This window comes from Anser cygnoides, chromosome 10 (assembly GCF_040182565.1).
Source record: "Anser cygnoides isolate HZ-2024a breed goose chromosome 10, Taihu_goose_T2T_genome, whole genome shotgun sequence".
In the NCBI taxonomy this organism is placed as follows: domain Eukaryota; kingdom Metazoa; phylum Chordata; class Aves; order Anseriformes; family Anatidae; genus Anser; species Anser cygnoides.
The window spans coordinates 6,127,715-6,141,718 of NC_089882.1; the positions used below are offsets into that span (position 1 = coordinate 6,127,715).

At 42.2% G+C, this 14,004-nt stretch overlaps 1 protein-coding gene and 1 long non-coding RNA gene across 8 annotated transcripts in view; one reads left to right on the forward strand and one right to left on the reverse strand.

Annotated features, from left to right (window-relative positions):
• The window catches only part of PDZRN3 (PDZ domain containing ring finger 3), a 133,567-nt gene that overhangs the window by 56,165 nt on the left and 63,398 nt on the right, over positions 1-14,004 (forward strand). The window lies entirely within an intron of this gene.
• LOC106035457 (uncharacterized) overlaps positions 6,545-14,004 on the reverse strand; it is a 132,023-nt gene continuing 124,563 nt past the window's right edge. For 6 of the 7 annotated variants that reach the window (XR_010833941.1, XR_010833943.1, XR_010833939.1 and 3 more), the window contains 3 exons: positions 13,833-13,936; positions 9,983-10,121; positions 6,545-6,936 (listed from right to left, as the gene is read on the reverse strand). This is a non-coding gene — a long non-coding RNA (uncharacterized lncRNA). Of the gene's footprint in view, positions 6,937-9,982; positions 10,122-10,919; positions 11,057-13,832; positions 13,937-14,004 lie in introns of those variants that run through there. The other variant, XR_010833942.1, reaches the window with a different exon arrangement.

Below are 14,004 nucleotides of genomic sequence, written 5' to 3' on the forward strand. Positions count from 1 at the left end.
CTACCTGGGGCGTGACGAACAAAGCTGCAGAGATTTAATAATGCAGTGCTGTGTGCACAGGAAAATCTCAGCTAGAACCCCCTTGCTTTTTGGCTCCCGTATATATTCTCCAACACTTTCCCTTTGGAGAGGCATTCTGCGCAGCTGAAGTCTGCTCAAAACAGGTGGTCAGGGTTGTTTTGGTGTTTGTTTGGGGGAGCTTTACAGCAGAACTACAGCTGCCATGTTTTAGTTTTCAACACATTCAGAAAATAGAAACAAGTAGTCTTCTTTGTAGAGCTACAGACAGACACAATAAGCCAAGTTTTAAGGCAGCTTCAGTGTTTGTGTAGTTCTCACCAAGGGAAATTTTTCTTGTATGAGCAGTGAGATTTTTCTGATTGCTTTTTGTGCTCAGATCGCAGCTTTGAAAGCTGTTGACACACATGCACAACAGACTTTGCCTTTTATTTTTTTTCTGCTCAATTGAAAGCAGCTTTTCTTCCCTTAGATTTATGATATCTTGTTTTCCTGAGTATTAAAATACTTTGAGAAAAAACAGAAAAGTATATTAATTTTCCAAGGGCAATATATTTTAGTAGAAAATTGGTGAATGCTTATGTTAAACCTAAACAATGAAAGCTGTTAGGACACAGAACTGCAGTGTTAGCAAGCCAGCTTCACAAAAGATAGCTAGGCAAGAGAAACATGGAAACAGCTCCCAAACCTGAGCAAATTACCTGTAAAGGATAAACCTCGCTTCTAAGCAATGCAGCAGGATACACGCAGGATTTGTTTATGATGACCTTTAACGGATCTGGTATGATTTGGAAATGAGTCTGAGCTGCATCTTCTGTCCCTGTAAATGCAACAGACCCCAAAGCCTGCAGGGGAGTTGGAGAGCCCCCATCGTGTAAGGGCTGACAGAATTATCCGGCACCCCAGGGCAGCGGCCCCTCTTCAGAGATGCGCCCGAGTGCAACCGCGAGCACCTGTGCTGGGTTTTTTGAGGTGCACGGTTTGTGCTTTTAGTGTGGTGTTTGCCAAAAATGGAACAAAATACGCAGGTTTCCGATCACAGGTAGCTCAGTATGTTCAAGTATTGTTTTATCAGCAGGTCAGTAATGCTGTGTTTGTTCTTTACATGATTTAGGAGCAAATGTAGTGGCCTTCCTTAGAATTCCCTGTTTCCAAATATGCTAAGTTAGATAGTCACAACATAGCAGAAAGTTCAGGTCTTCACTCAGCTCAGGACCGATATGCAACAATTAAATTTTTATTCCTAAAATTAGGAAATTCTTCCCAATTCAGGGCATGGCCCCGGGGCTCTTCATCACAAAAGTAAGCTCTACCAATGTAGCAAAAATTGATAGGCACATTTTGTGCAGTTTCTTGGGAAAAAGCTTGAGGATTTGTATACAATTTGCATTTTGCCCCTTGGCTTTCACATAATTAGGGACATCTCTAGGTTTGTTTCTCAAACTGAGGCCATTAGGGGAGTGCCAGTGAATTCCTGTATGAGCCTACAGGGCTGCGTCTGCCAAGGTGCAAGGCTTTTCCCGGGAAAGGAAACAAAGCCTTCATTTTAGTTAACTTAATAGTGAGCCATTTAGAAAAGATGGGGGAATGTGCTAACAAAGAATAAATATAACAGAAACTGAGATATTTAATTTGTATATCCGATAGAATTATCTTCTTGGGTTTTAAGCTTTTAAAACTTAAGATGTTCTTGGAGGGGAAGTCAAGTTCTTATTTTAGGGAAAAAAATCAAGATGACTAAGATTGCATGTATTTAATTTAGCTCCACCACTGTTTATAGCACTGGACACACAGTGTTTTACTGCAGTACGATGAATATTTATTAACAATTCAAAATGATCTGTTCCAAAATGTACAATGCACTCACAGTGATGTTTTACCACAGAAGTCCAGGTGTTTCCTGTCTCAGTTTGGAAAGGCTGCGAGCTTCTGATAGGTTTACTGAGCAACGCTGTTGTAAGCTTAATGTGCAGCAAAATAATATTTTACTCTGTCTCATCCCTGGAAATGCAAATGGTTAAAATTTTTAAATGCTGGTATTGCCTAATCTAGTGTGGAGGATGGACTTGAGAAAATTTACTTAATATGCGCAAGGAACAGCCATTGCACTTTATTTCAACATCGCTGCTGTATTTATGTAAAGAGTTTCACTAACATGGAATGGGAAAGTGGAGAACTCAGTGGAAATCAAGTTTTTCGGCGTTGTACCTCCATCAACATGTATGCTTACATTATAACAATTGCTTACCGTTATGTTGATGGTAATTCCACAGAAGATTTGGTGCTTTGTTCTTTTTCGAACTGTCCAGCTGAGTGTACCAGACTGTTCATTTGCTTGCATTTCAGCAAAGTATTTCTCCACTATTAAGACGGCCTGCCTGAACCGTAAAATACACACTTCCCACGTAGCCACAAAGAATTTTAGCTATAACTGTACTTGTAGGAGATTGCAGCTACGCACTTCTAACCCAGAGAGCTGTGCAATTGCAATTCATGGATTCCTGGCAGCAGAGGTGAGCTGAACAGGCCATGGCCGTACGCTGCGGTCCTGCTGCCAGCCCAGCACCGGGCCCCTCTGCCCACACAAGCAGCTTTCCTGTTCCTTCCAGGAGAAGCCGGGAGGCAGGGACAGAAACACGCACTGAGATGATACACATGCTGTCCTGACATTCAGCAGCCGGAGCATCCACGCTCCGGGAGCAGAAAAGCTCCCATGGCCAACAGTTGTCATGTAGCTGTCATTAAGGGGTTGGAAACTTCAGTTTTCGCAGTGATTCTAATCTTAATAGAATTTTACTTACATCTGAAACCTGTCATTATAGAACTTGAACTCTGGAGTGTAGTGCGCCAGCATTTCCTCATTACCAGTGTATGTGTCCAAGCCACTGAATACATATCCAACGATAAGCAAACTGACCTACTTTTCCATGTTTCCCAGATGGAAAGCTTTACCTTAGGATTATAAGTGCGTGCCGTGTTTAGAAAGTATGCTCCCCTGTCTGTTGGTTTACAGAGAGGAAATTAGGTTTTTGTTTATTTCTGTTTACCGCAGATAGGCTAGTAAATCTCTCAATCTGTAGGTTTCCTAAGGAACTCAGAGCTGTACTTCTGTCAACAGTTGTACTGCTGTGTGATCACCACATCACAAGAAGGAGAAGATTTCAAGAGCATTCAATTGCTTACAAAGTCTGTTTCTTTTGAAGGGCTAGCCTTGATGATAGCTGTTGGCCTTCTAAAAATGTTCATTGGGATGACTAGGTAAGGGCAATGGAAAGTGGTTTCCTTTAGGGTGCTTCCCTGGGAGGCGAACATCAGCAGGGAAACTGTTGAAAGACATTGGCCATCATTCTACGTTCATTCTAATAAGAAGAAATTAAAAGAACATCAACAATCTGCCTTCATCGACTCGGCTCTTTACTGGGGTCAGGGCACCGTGGCCTCAGCCAGCAGGCAGGTCCTCCAGAGGAGCACCCTGCTGTCACCTCTGCCTTTCAGAGCAGACATCCACCAGCCTGAGCATTTGTCTTGTGGTATAAAAGCCAGGCCTGCTCCCCTTGTTTCACATATTCCAGACAAGGCTTTACAGGTTAACCTGTTCTAACTCCACCAAAACTCACTGAAAACTACCATAATGTCTACACTCCGCTAAACGATTTACCTCTTACATTCTGGTACGATCTGGTGCCTCCAGACAGTCACACACAGAGGCTGATGAAGAGCACGGGCCCGAGGACGTCGCACCGTGAGGCGAGGACACGCTCCTGACAGGCTGGCAGCAGAGGGGCCAGGCGTTTGCTGAGATTGCTGTCGCTTTCTCAGAAGGACCAGATATAAGTGCTTCTCCTTGAAAAGCAGCATGAAGATGCCTTTCAAAGAGACATGACCAGCTGAGGGAAACCAATTAGTGCCAATTAAGCTGGCTCTGTTCTGCAAGTCTTTGTGAATGCTTTGATGGAAGTCAGGAGACGCTTCCGTCTTCCGCAGCTGTCCTGTGACTGCAGTGCCGGCTGTTCCAGCCAGTTCCTCTTAAGCCCTACGGCAGGAGCACCCCAGAGTCCTGTTTTCTCCCTTCTGCTTCAAAAAACAGCAATCTACATAGTGCTGTGAAGGTAGAGCTGAACTGTAAAAAACACCATGTGAGTAGGAGGGAACAAAAAGCTTGGGCAAAATCCTTGGCCAGGAAGTGAAGATGTTATTAGAAAGCTCAATTTCAAAAATACAAAACAAACAAGCAAACAAAAAAACAAACCAAACCAACCAACCAAACACCATATTTCTTCAGACACCTAGTGAAAATAAAATTGCAAAGCTGGGTGGACTGATCTGGAGCAAAGTTTTCTGTGGTGTTCTTGTTATGTGATAAGAAAAGTTGTTACTCTGAGGACACACTTATGCAGAGGGCTGTTAAGTCCTTTTGAAATTATACAGTGCACCCAGCACAGTGTCTTTTCTGTGGCATCAGTCCGCAGGGCTATGATAACTTCAAATCCCAATTCTAAAAAGTGCATTAAATTTTATTGTTAATACCATTTCTAGCCTAAAGATTCCTTCCCTCCTGTTCCCCTCAACATTCATAGCAGTGCATCAAGTGCTCCCTGTGCACTGGGCAGAAGAAAACATGGAAGATTTCTTCCGGAAGACTTTTTGGCACTGCAAGAGCTGAGTTTTCTTCCAGCGAGGCTGGCGGCTGAAGGCCGCGGCTCGGAAGCCATCTAGCGGCCTCCTCTCCTCGGGCACAAGCACGCCCTGCGGGTACGCCATGATTTCAGACTGGACGTGGCACACAGAAGTAAGCAAAGGGACCCCTAATGCGCCAAGTCGACTCTTTGGTTGCCTGGAAGCCTATGTTCATGTAAATGTAGGGGTTTTTGGTTCTTTTGATTATTGGCACGTGTCAGTGTTCACAGAATTTGATGTTTGTTTTGCTTAGTAATTAGCACACTGAATAAGACTACTAATCAAAGACTAGAGAATAGTGAAACAGAAGATGCTTTCTGCTTAGGTTTGTGTGATGTTTGGATAGGTGCAGCAGGAAGGAGAAGGAGGGCGTATCTCAGCCTAAGAACTTGTCTCTCATTTATTGCTGTTCCAATCTGAAAGATGTGCTTTGAGGGTAGGAGGCAAGACGTGAAGTTTGAGCATGCTGGAGTTTTCCTAACTTCTACCAGCTCTCCCCTCTTACTTCTTCTTTTTCAGTCATTGTAGTCCTGGATTTGTTGTTCTTTCTTCATTTAGGAATAGTGGATCTTGGGAGCAGTATTATATACAGCATACTCCTCCTATTATCAAGGAATATATATATCAAGGAATATATTTCTATTGAAGTTTCTATTGAAGAAGTTATACGAATTAAAAGGTGTTTGATACAGCTGCCTGTCACTCCCAACAGAATGATCTGCTTTTGAATGATAGCCTGGGAGGTGATCGTTACACTTCAGTTTTCAAAGTGAGCATAAAACAGTTAGGCAGCTCCCAGCTGGGGCTCTAGTCCAGTCCAGCCTGCTCTGCTTCGCCCTCAAGCATCCTTACATCCAGCCGATACCTCGCAGGAGGAGGCCTGGTGTGCCACCTTACACAGCAAATGGCCCCTGGAAACCACAAGGCCCTGAGGTGCGCGGCGCACGATGCCCTTCAGCCAATTAAAGCATTTTTCTCCACATTGAAGCCCTTTTTCCTACAGGATTTTCCTAAATCCTTTGTTTCCCTCTACCACAAGAGCCCAGCCTTCCCTCATGTCGCTGGGACCCACACCCCAGGCACCACTAGGCCGAGCTGCAGCGCGCGGGCCTGCGGGCCCTGGCTCCTGCCCTCCTGTCCCCGCCAGCTTCCATGTGGCGGTGGCCTCGGGCCGCCCTCGTCCCACTCTTGGGAACGAAACCCCTCATTACTTCAGGGGCTTGCTGATTGTTTCTTTCGATTCGGAACACTGGAAATGAGAACACCTATTTTTCTGTTTTCGCTGACTCCAGCTCTTTTTGGCCTGGGCACCCTGGGGAAGCGGGGATGCAGTCATCCAACCACGTAACGACGTGGGCCCTAATGAGTAACACATTTGTACTTTCCATTCTCAGTCTGAGAAAAAGGCCTATAAATAAAGCGTATTTGCCCTCAGATCAAGAAAACCTTTTTCTTACATAATGCCATTAAATTTTAAATTAGATGTACAGGCAATTACTGGTGAAAATGTTAAATACTGTATAACCTATGAATATGACCTAATTTAATATAATTTTATAAATGCTTGAATTCAATTAAATAAAAACTTTTGTATAACATTTAAACGGTTTGCTTAGTTCTCCCCAGAGCTCACAGTAGGTTACTGTGAGCCAAACAGCATTACAGCATTTGTTTAAAATGCCAAAAGGCTTAGGATAGATCCCATACACTTCTAGCTGAATCCCTAGTCACTGAACAGCAATTTCTGGGCAGAAGCTGCTGTATTAAATAATTGCTAGCTAATAAATATATTTTAGACACATTATAAACCTGGATGTTAAACCTGCTAGAGTAAATGAAATGTTTATTGCAGAAAAAGATACAATTTGCTGTTTTGACCTAGGTGCGTTGTCATGGAAACCGAAATCTTTCTTGTGCAATAAAAAATCTGCTTGTCATCTGATTTGAGCCAGTTATTTGCACAGGTGGTTTTCTTAGCAGACAAGTACTTAGTAAAAACAAATCTATTCTTTCTCAATAGTTCCATTATGTGTTCCCACAACAATGTGTTTCATTTCACTGGCTTTGTAATTAATGATCCATTATCAACTAATTAAATCACATTTAGATTTTATATGAGTTCATCTGTTACACAACACTTGCTCACCAATCCTATTTCCTGGGTGTGTTAACCTTGGAAGAGTTTTAATTAATGGTGAGAATGAAGTACTGTAGGTTGCACGGTTCTTCAGACAGACTAACCTAAGGACAAATGGGGACACATAAATATATCCAACAATTTAATACCAATTTCCTTAAATGAAATAAAGCAGCAGTAGGAGTAACTGAAATCAGATTTCCAATCTGTACGTAAAACTGTTGTAAAATATCAAGTTCATATGGTTGCAGACAATGGAAACTGAAATGTGAACTATGCTAACAGTTCCAAAATGTCATCCAAAAGAAAATTAACTTAATAGACAACATCTTTGCTGTTAGGCCTGCTCCAGACCTCACTGAGATCAGTGAAAAGATGTTCATTAACTGTTTTTTACATCAAACCCTTGATTTGCAGTCCTTAGGGCAGAGGTTGCCTCTGTCTGTGACAGCACACCACACAGTAGAGCTGATTTCTAATTCCTGCTTTGGCTTTTCTACGGTATCATAAAAACAAGTAGTAGTAGAAGGCAGTTGGAAGTGGCTATTAAGACAAAAGAAAGCACTTTTGTTCACGTGCTCTATTTTCTACAGGAATGTTAAGCAAGGCTAGGAGGGCATGGTGAAGGAGTTTTCAAAGCAATCCCCATACGATTTCCTTAGCATCTTACAAACTACTTGTACTTGAGACTATTGACATCCATAATCGAACGGAGCCAAGGGGACACTGTTCTTTCACTTTTTTCTTAAGTTGATTAGTGGATAGCAGTGTCACCTCCACACAGAGTTATCAAGACTGGCAAGGTATTGGCAGTTCCTACCCTAGGCGTCTCAGTGCTCAGTGGCGAAACGTCAGAAGCTCTCCACCACAAGGTGGGCTGGGCACAGTCCTGAGCACGAGGCTACAGCTCAGCAGCCCAGGCTGTGCAAAGTGCTGCCCCGTGGTACCATTCACTTCAAAAGGTTTCAAAAGCCCTAAAGAAAGAAATTCTGAATCCTATTTGGAGGGGAGTGAAAGGGTTAAACGTGAAATTTCCCATTCGAAGCCACTGGCTCTTGAGCTGCTTTTTCAGGCAGTTTTGAGCATCTGCTACAAATAACAAACTGCAGGATTTAAGATTTCGAGAAAATATTCTAGGTAAATAACAGGCCCTTACACATTCCTTTGCAAATGTGGCAAATAGTGTAAACAGATTTTTGAGACCGATTATACAAGTTATATGTTTAGTCTACAAACTGGATACAGTTAACTAAAGCTCCTTTGTTTCTACTTGGAAAGGATTTATCAAAGATTTAAGAAACAGGTTTTATACGTGAAATGGAATGTTAAATCACGTGCAACCCGAGTGCCTTGGAAACACAACGCTTTGGGGTACTTTAAGAAACCACCCTAGTTAAAAAAGCACTTTATATGTTCTTACACTATTTGTCAGTGAATTGTGCACACTTGCAGAGAAAAACAGTATATCTATTCAGCAATATATTTAGAAATGTATTTATCAATGAACTTTTATCTCATTATTATAATACTTACCGTATGTATTTCGCTAGATGGCACTAGAGTACTATAAACATTGGAAGAACATGTAATTCAGTTCCCGCATGTGAGTGTTTATCTATACTTCAGTTTACTTTTATAATACTTATTAGGTGCAATGGTGATGAGCATTAGCATAAAGTAAGCCAGTGTTGAGATCTAAACTCATACACACTGTTTTTCTCTCTCCCACACATGGACACAAACACGTACACACTGCACAGAGAAGGTCAAAGGCTGAAATGCAATGGAGACTTGAGGGGAACTGTAGTGGAGGAAGAATTTCAGTTCACAAAAGAAAACGAGAGAAGAAGCATCTATAAAGAATGAAAGGAGCAGCAAAAGAACAGGCTTCAAAAGTTTTGAGAGGAGTCAGAAAAAGAGGGGACTGTGCCCAAAAATGGAACAACAGCTTTAATGCATTAAAAATATCAGTAAACAGGGAAAGGCTATGTTTATAGAACTGAACTTCTACAAAAGGCTTAGGAAAGAAGAAAGACTTTCCAGACTGAATTTGAGGGTAGATAAGAGATACTCTAGGGATATTATATTTCCTTGTTTTGGAGAAAGAAAATGTTCTGTCCATAATCTTATGACTTTCCTGAAGATTAGTGAATAGCAAACTAGGGCCCACTCTTCATCTGCTGTTGGCTTTTGTGGCTCCTCTGACTTAAGTGAAGTCTCTCTGACTCAAAACAGATGAAGATCAGAGCTCTGTATGTTTGAAGCATTTATCAAGCAAGCACATAACATCTTCTATTCAAAGTTTGTTGTGTTTTTTTGTTTGTTTTTAGTTTTTGGGTTTTATCCAAAGAACAGTATTAAATTATGTGCAAAGTTTAGGATCTGATATTTTCTCTAAATTGTATTAACAATATGCTTTTCATGGAAGCGTTTGGATGTTCTAGTTGTTACTTGCATTTTTTCTTTAATTGATCTCATCCAGGCTAATGCATTGTAGTTAAAGTAATAATTTGGTAATCCTATGGTTCCACACACATGAGGCTAAAAGTACAAACTGCATACTCTGACAGATGAGATTTGGCAGGTTTAGCTGCAGTGGCTTAAGACGTGACCACCTCCAGCTGTTCACCTAACACCACTGCCTTCCAGCATCATCGTCCCCTAGAAGGGGTGACAGAATGGGACATGTGTCAGCACTTCCAGTGCCCCAGTTCACAGCCTGGCATTTCAGCCTAAAGCATCGGTGAGGGTGGTGTGAAACACAGGAGTGAACTGGACCAACATACAGACACTACAGCGATCATCATCAACACAGAGGAGGCAGGTGGGGACAGGAGCTGCCACAGCTGCATCTGCCAGAGCTCGATAGTGGGAGCCAAAGGCATCAGCAGACCTACAAACCTGCGTGCTTAAATCCAGCCCTGTTAACAAAACCCTTGAGCACCTTCTCAACTGTGCTGACATCTCAGAGCTAAACTAAAGCCTGTTAAAATTCACCAACTGAATTTTGGTCAGTTCTGAATTAGGAGTTAAAATAATTTTCTTCTGATGTATTATTAAAATTATTTATAATTCTGTAGCTTTTGACATTATTGCAGTATGTCATATTCTGTGGTGCAGTAGTATTAATTTACAGTGGTAAAGACCTACCTCTTGAGGGCATGCATCCTTTTGCACTGACAAGAAAGTGTCGGTAGGGTGGGCTGTAGATGACTCTGAAGCATAGTCTTCCTATTCTTAGAAGTATATTACTTACTGAACACTTCCGAGCCTGGTAATCATGTTTTTCCTGTTAATTCAGTGAAAAAGAGTATTAATTTGACATTCAGGTTTAATTGTATGATGCGTGCTTTTAGCCTTTTAACCGATGTTATTACCAACAGTAAGTCTCAGTAACTACTGAATACAAATATTCAATTTATGTCACACGACTGTCACACGACTCTTGATTTCAGTACTGTAGGGTTCAGAGAGAAGTGAAAGTTTTCTCAAATTCCACAGATCTGGGCCCAATAGTATCATGTTTGTCCGTCTCCAGTCGCAATTCCCAGCAGGCCCTGAAACGTGTGAAGGGTTGGAGCCTTCAAACGGCGTGATCTCAGGAGAAAATAAAGCTTGAATTCTGTGTGGTTCAGATTGTTCGGTTTAATCTGGCTATCCTTCAGCTGCTGGTGCAAAGCAATTGAAAGACTTGCAGAGAGCACGTGCGATGTTAGTTGGTGAGCAGTGAAGTTCCCAATTAGTTCATGTCCAGTTCAGACAGCTGAGACATGCATCCAGGCTCCCCCAGACAACTTGTCTTTTACAAGCAGAAGCATTGACAGGTGGAGGAAGAGTAATTTAGCCATTTGGCCAGGATTTAAAGACATTGTTTTGCAAACGTGCCTGGCGTGTAGCCGCGCTGGACGAGTGGCTCGCGCTCCTCACAGAGCCGCGCGGCTCCTGGGCCTAGTGCTGCAGGCTCCTCGCTACGGCAAAGCTGGCGTGATGAAATCTCTGTTTCAGGCCTAAGCTGGATATCGGCCCATTTCGGACAAGAGGCCGATGTAGCTTTGGCTCAGGGGAAGAGGCAGTCTGCGGACGTGACCGAAGTGGCTCGGCTTTTGGCTGCCTCGGGAGCGGGTTCAGTCAGCCGGTGAGACACGGACGTACATCAGTGGCGCGGTGCCGCGGCGTGGGCCGGGGGCAGCTCCCACAGCGCGTCCAGTCGGATTAATTGGGGTCCTGTGGAAGTCAAAAGGAGCTCGGTCGCTGCTGTCACAGGGAGCAGTGCTAGTTAGGCGGAAAGCACTTCTGTGCTGCCATCGCCTTCCTGCGTGTGACATACAATTACTTCAAGGTGAGAAGGAGCTCCTGTAATTGAGGTATTTGAATACTAAGCCTCATTGACTTGGCGCTGTTAACAGGGCTGTAACCCCGGGCAGTGTGGCCTGTGCTTCGTGGCACGTGAGGCGTGTCTGTGCGTTTCCCCTCACAGTGATACGTACAGTGTTGTTTCTTAAAATGTTGCTGAAATATCCAAAAATGGCTGGGACAGTTGTGTTTCTTTAAAAATATTGTAATAGAATTTGTTATTAGAATTTATTGCTGTGTACCCATGAATATTTGCCTATTTCTATTGGCGTACTCACTGGCCATGACAGATTCAAAAGCAGCCTGATGCTTGAAAGTGTCAGGAAATAGCAACAGTTACGTGGTTCCCATCTTTTCATAACTGTGTTTATTTAACCTATTTCTGAATGATCATTCTGGAGGTTGTCTCTCCTGACAGATACATTAAAATGTATCTGACCCACTTGTTATATATTGGATTTTTCTTAATAATCTCATTTAAAAGTATGCAGTGAACACAAAAGCATAATTTACCTGCTGTTGTAGTTTCATTAGACATCAAAAGGGTGCTTGATGGAGTAGAATAATCCTATTCTGCATCCTTCATTGAATGTCTTTCAGAATAAGTTTATTCATTTAATTAGAAGGCATCTCTAAGTGAAGGTTGAGCTGGTTTTACTAGTCTGACCGAATTTGCATTTGTTATCCAAAGCACCCTCTATTTCACTGTACTTACGATAAGTGTATTAGAACACATGCTGGAAAATATCTCCACAAATTGGTACTTATTTTCAAAATTGTGTTAGTACTAATTCAAAAGTGAAGGAACAGAGGAGCTCCGTTACATTTTAAAGTGGAATTTTCCCTTCAAATCTGTGGATTAGTCATGGCAAACAATGAAATGTTTAACTCAACATTAAATGGGATTATTAAATATCTTTTCAAAGTGGAAAATCACATGCATTATTCTATTTCCAGTACAAAAGGACAGTGAATTAGTTTCTCTCTTCATTCTGTATAAAACAATGAATAATACCATGGGCATACTTCAGCCTCAGAGGACTTTGCTGATTCACATACATTGAAAAATATCTGGATCATTTCAACATGAAGGTGACATTCTCTGTGATTAAAACCTGCTATTGTTACAATGATGGTGAGGCTTGTAGTAGTTGGGTTGTTGCAAACTGGGATATTGTAGCTAAGGCCCATTTTAACTCCCCATCGTAGTCCTGTATGCAGACAAACATAGTTTTGGAAAGATGCCGTGCATAGTCCTTTGCAGCTCAGCAGCCATAACATACAGTTGGAAGTGTAAAGCTATTTCATTTCCATTTTTCTCTTTTATGTCTCTGGCTTTTGGGAGTGTGACCTTTCTCACATCTAGATCGATATGTCTGTAACCATTAATTCTAGGAAAACCAGGACCTGCTTGTAACACTAGAGATTAGGATACATCAGACAGTCAAGTCTCTCCCTGCTCAAGAATGGATAGGTGGCTAACTAGGCAGTTCTCTTCTTAATCGATGCCATTGGCTTCCCAGGAAAAGGGATGCTCGCAGGCCAGAGAAGTGCAAAGATAGATAGCTCTACAGCATCCAAAACAGCAAGAAGGGAATGAAGGTGGAATACCTAGCCCAAAAAGTAATGTATCACATTAAAGCAAATGTTTTCTTACATAATATACGACTCTCTCTGACGCCTGTACTGGGTTAGGTGCAAGTTTATTTCATGCACGATATCAAATAAATTGCAGGTATTTTCTAAAATTAGGTATCTTTTCTCATGTCAGTAATAGTCATAATGAGCATCAATAGCTAGCAAAAGCATCACTGAGCTCCGAATTTATGGTACTCGGAATTCTTCCTGCTAAGTAAGCACAAGAAGCTCTCGGCCAACTGTGTAAACTTCTTTTTAAGGAAAAAAAATCAGATGGAAATTATGTCAGCCTAACAGGAACCATTGTCTTTGTACGGGCACGTGAAAGGATCTCTGGAAGCAGGGCTGCTAGTTAATGAGATCATTTGAATAGTCTTTGTAAGTGGCTGGCAATCCCACGAGGCCGAGGGAAGTACTAGTCTTTCACCTTTTGGCCCATTTCACATTGAGCAATGACAAGGTTGCCTGAAATGTATTCTTTGGAGACTGCTTTAGAGAAAACAAAGTGAAAGGCATTTACTAGGTTTTCTCACTACCTCTCATTTGTTAAGGAGTACCCCTCTGCAAAACCTTTCCTTTGCCCACAGCTGGAGTCCCTGCAGTCCACACAGGACACTGCATTTATTCTTTGAATGCAGAACGCCTGTTTACTTTGCTTCAAAATCGTTTCAAAACTCTGGGCATTTTTGTACTGAACTATTCTTGGCCAGGCAAGTCTGACGAAGAGCACCAAGTCTGCTGTGAGTGGGCTAAAAGATTCATTATGAGCTGCAACAGAGGAGTGCTCAGAAGTGACAAGTGACTTTGCTCTGGGCTTTTTTTTGGGAGGGAGATGCTGGTGAACAGGGCGAGACAGCAAAGGTAGCCAGTTGTGTCCAGGTGCTTGATTCTTTTCTTACTGTAATTACTACTTGCAGGCAGGTTAGTGTTTAAAATAACCTGATGCTTTTGTTACACAAATCCATGTTAACCCAACAGAATGACCACATAGTTTGAGGGGATAACTTACACATCAGGGAGGCATAAGCCCGGTGGCTGAGGCACATCCCTCTGTGAGGAGCTCCCAGCAGTCAGTGACAAGTCAGTGCTCATCCCGAACCCACCAGCACGGTTCTGCAGAAAGGAAATAAACAGAGAAAAACAGTTGAGTCTGTATACAAAATATTTTGAACATGGGAGAT